This window comes from Meles meles, chromosome 17, assembly GCF_922984935.1.
Source record: "Meles meles chromosome 17, mMelMel3.1 paternal haplotype, whole genome shotgun sequence".
NCBI classification, from domain to species: domain Eukaryota; kingdom Metazoa; phylum Chordata; class Mammalia; order Carnivora; family Mustelidae; genus Meles; species Meles meles.
The window spans coordinates 20,896,631-20,900,946 of NC_060082.1; the positions used below are offsets into that span (position 1 = coordinate 20,896,631).

At 37.4% G+C, this 4,316-nt stretch overlaps 1 pseudogene; it reads left to right on the forward strand.

Annotated features, from left to right (window-relative positions):
• Positions 1–397: 397 nt before the first annotated feature.
• On the forward strand, positions 398–2,516 carry LOC123927588 (annotated as a pseudogene).
• Positions 2,517–4,316: the final 1,800 nt, after the last annotated feature.

A 4,316-nucleotide genomic window follows, 5' to 3' on the forward strand; every position in this document is an offset into this window, starting at 1 on the left:
GGCCTAAGCAATTACTGTCTAGGATTGTTAAAAATAATGACATACACCTACCCATATGAAGTTTGAAAGAAACCAGACTTCACTGGTACCATGTTCTCACTAGAACACCAGGATGGATGTTTGTAACAACTCTACCATTGTCAAAATTCTCAGTTGACTTTGTATAATTCATTGGTTGAGGAAATACATTATTAAAGGAAAATAAATAAAATTTCTAGACCACTAAATGGACATTTTCTGTTCATTCACTATCTTGATTATAATAGTTACATAAAATCAACTGATGTGATTGGTCACATCAATGTGACCAGATGATTTGGTCACAAATCAATCTATTGCAAACATTAAAATAGTGCAAATAAAATTGTGTGAATGGTTAAGGCAGTCTGTTCAAATGATGATCCTTGTGGTGAAGAGACCAACTGACAGTGAGAACATTTATGAGACACTAATTTCTCCATTTCTAAATGACGCTGGTCAGGGCTACTCCAAGGATCTATCTATGGGTTGTTCTTTGTACGAAGGGACAAAGCCAATGGGGCGAGTGGGGACCAAGAGCCAGCCTGAGCCATCTGCCGGAGCCATGTACCTATAAGGCTCCAGAAGCCCAGTGGAGGCGCCTTGGACTAACTCACACAATGGGGCCCTTTACGCCCTCATAGCCCCGAGCCTGTCACTTTCATCAACTCAATGTTACTAAAGTTTCCACATAGTCTTAAATCGTTTCTAATAAATATCTAAATAGAGCATGACTCATGAACCAATTAAACCTTTCAAACATGATTTGAACTTAAACAATTATGGAACTTAAACAATTGTAAATAGTTTTAAAATTGTGTGTGAATTTTTTCACAAAAGATATTATATTCTAAATATTTTTGAAACTTTAAAGGGCCACCATTTAATTCAGTACACTAACAAAAGAAAAAGGCAATTTGTAACCTCTACCCTATGTTTTTTTAACATTTTGCCACAAACTGATATTCTTAACAGCTGAAGCAAGTAAAGTGATGGAGTATCAAATCACTGAATCCCGCCTTCCTCCCATGTTCTCTCCAAGAAGCTAACCATGAGTGAAACTGTTAGGACCACAGGAATAAACCACATACCCAGCTGAATATTAAGACATTAGAGAAGTAAGTCCTCGTGGAAAAAAAATCAAATAGAGATATTTCTTTTTAGTCATTCCTTATTTTAAAATTCTTTTTTAAAAGTTTCAAACAAGTTAATAATCTAAAAATGTTTGCAACTGCTTCTTGGATAGTGAGCTATTTTGTGAGGTGGGGGGAAAGGTGAAGGTTGCCATTGAGACGGCTCCCTTTCACTTGTTCAAGAGGCATGTGTTTTCTTTCTTTCTTTTTTTTAATTAAAAAATTGGGGGGGGGAGGAAGGGAGAGAAGAGGCATGTATTTTCTGAGCATTTTTTATATGCTTTGATCAAATAAAGATTCAGAGCATGTAAGGGTTAAGATTAAGCATGTAAAGATTAAGTGAGCTTAACCCTTTAGCAACATCCTTTTTCTGTTGGAAACTAAAATTCTTGTTATATATCAACAATCTCACAATACTAGCTGAATAACATTTTGTTTCTTTTTATTCATCTGCCCCACTGACAAGTTGAGTTTTTGAATTATTTTTCCTCAGAGGATGTCTTTTCATAAGTATTGCCTATTATCCTTTTATTTCTTCAATTTGCTCTTAGGCTTTCTAGTCAAAACACATTCATTTCACTAGCATTATCATTAACTCTTCAAGGAGCTTTAAATACTCTTGTATACTTCAGCCAGGGAGATGTGGTCATTGTGAATACATGTTTATGTATTTTAGTTTGTAAAGACCAGTGCCAGGAATACCGTGCAGATTGCAGACTACATGTCAGAGCGCTGAGAACTCAGTCAATCACATTATATTGATTAAGCATGAAACAAATCAAAAATAAAACAAATCCTGCTAGTGGGGAAATATTTTGAGTTTCTCTAAGGCCCTCCAGCAATGGGCCACTTTTGCTCAGGTTTGATATCTCTTAGGTGGGAAAATGCAGCCCCCTGGCAAACTGGCTGTTAGGGCATCAGATAAACTTCAAGGATTGGATTAAACCTTTCTACCATCAACTGAGTGACTGTGCGTATCATGTGGTCATAATGAGCACAAGGCACATTGCATTTCCTGGAAATAAATGGGAACAAAAAGCATAGTCTTCACATATTGGCTATCCAGGTGGATTTAAACAAGTAACAGCTGCTCAACTTCATGAGAAGGATCCAGTAGCAAATGCGAAACTAGCTATTTATGGCATGCTGCCAAAAAACCTTCACAGGAGAATGATGATGCAGAGATTGCATCTTTTCCCAAATGAGGACGTACCAGGAGATATTCGTAAGAATTCAGTGGAAGAGCTTCCTCAACCAAAAAATGACCCACATGTCTAGATGAGTACACACCGGAAGAAATAGAGGCTTTCCCAAGAGTATGGTCTCAACCTGAAGATTATTGACTCTAGGAGAATGAAAATTGCAGGAAAGAGCCATGTGGTGACTGAAGCTTCTTCCTAATGAGTCTCTCCCAAGCTATGGCAGAGAAGACAGCCGCTGCATTTTATAAGGAACTTGTCATGGACACTGAAAGCTTGTGGAGAAAGGTCAGGAGATGATAGTCCTTCAATTGGAAATTGCAATAAAATATATTATTTTATAGGATTATTTTATTATGTAGTCTAATTTGAATGTTGTAAGTGATAAGAATAAAATTGCTAACTTGTTTAGAAAAAAGTGAGTCATCTGAGATAAAATGCTTGCATTCATATACTTTTAGCCAAAAAAATCTAATTTCTTCTTAATAAAAGCCACAGTTCTAATAAATTCAAGTACATATTCATAAGATGATGTTCCTTAAACAGTAATGATGCAACTGATACTTGTTTGATGTTTATTATAACAATTAGCTTAATACGCTGTGCTTTAATTCATTGATAACATCAGGTCCTTCTGAGATAGGTAAAACTATTTGCTAATAACTTGAATGGTGTTTTATAATTAAATTAGTGCTTTCAAATGTCTTCTTATTTTTTTAGCTCTAATGTTAAATAACACCTTCCCAAAATTCTTTTTAGGTTTCTATGACTGCTGTAAATCTTAGATAGATGATAGATAGATAGATAGATAGATAGATAGTAGATGGATGGATGGATAGCTGGTAGAGTTAGTTCTCCAGAAAAAACCAATAGGATGTATGTAAATAAACAGAGAAAGAGACCAAGATTTATCTTAAGGCTCATGTGATTATAGACACTGGCACGTCCAAAGTCACATCAACACATGGAGATTCTGGAGAGAGTTAATATTAAAGCTTGAATCCAAAGATAGTCTACTGACAGAATTTCCTCTTCCTTAGGCAATGTCCGTCTTTTTTTCTTACAGTCTTCAGTTGTTTGGATGAAGCCCACCATTATGGAAGGTAATCTGCTTTACTCAAAGTCTACTGATTTAAATATTTATCTTATCTAAATAATACCTTCACAGGAACATCTACAGTGTTTGATCAAATATCTGAGTACCATGACCTAGTCAAGTTGATACAGAAAATTATCAAAGACCTATAGATGATTGCTAGAGCACGAGAGAGAGAGAGAGAGAGAGATGTCATCACAGATAGATGATGATGATGATGATGATGATGATGATGATGATGATGATGGTGATGATGATTTTCCTGCTTAGCTCTAGGGATTGCGTTTTCACTAAAGGTGTTTTGTGTGCCTCTGTCACCTCTCATTCTCCTCTGCTTTGATTTCCCATTTCTAACCTCCTGAGGGATGGATTAAGAAGAGAAGGGTAGGACTCTGAAAAACAACCTGAGGGTTTTGAAGGGTCAGGGGTGGGAGGTTGGGGCAACCTGAGGGTTTTGAAGGGTCAAGGGTGGGAGGTTGGGGGAACAGGTGGTGGGTAATGGGGAGGGCACGTTTTGCATGGAGCACTGGGTGTTGTGCAAAAAGAATGAATACTGTTACGCTGAAAAAATAAATAAAATGGAAAAAAAAAAAAAAAGAAGAGAAGGGTAGTCCTGGGTGCAAAATGGAAGGAAAACGCCTGTATGTGACAGGTGGAGTGTTTATCTATCATTAAGAGTATATGTGCAGGGGCGCCTGGGTGGCTCAGTGGGTTAAAGCCTCTGCCTTTGGCTCAGGTCATGACCCCAGGGTCCTGGGATTGAGCCCCACATCGGACTCTCTGCTCTGCAGGGAGCCTGCTTCCTCCTCTCTCTCTGCCTGCCTCTCTGCCTACTTGTGATTTCTCTCTGTCAAATAAATAAAATATTTT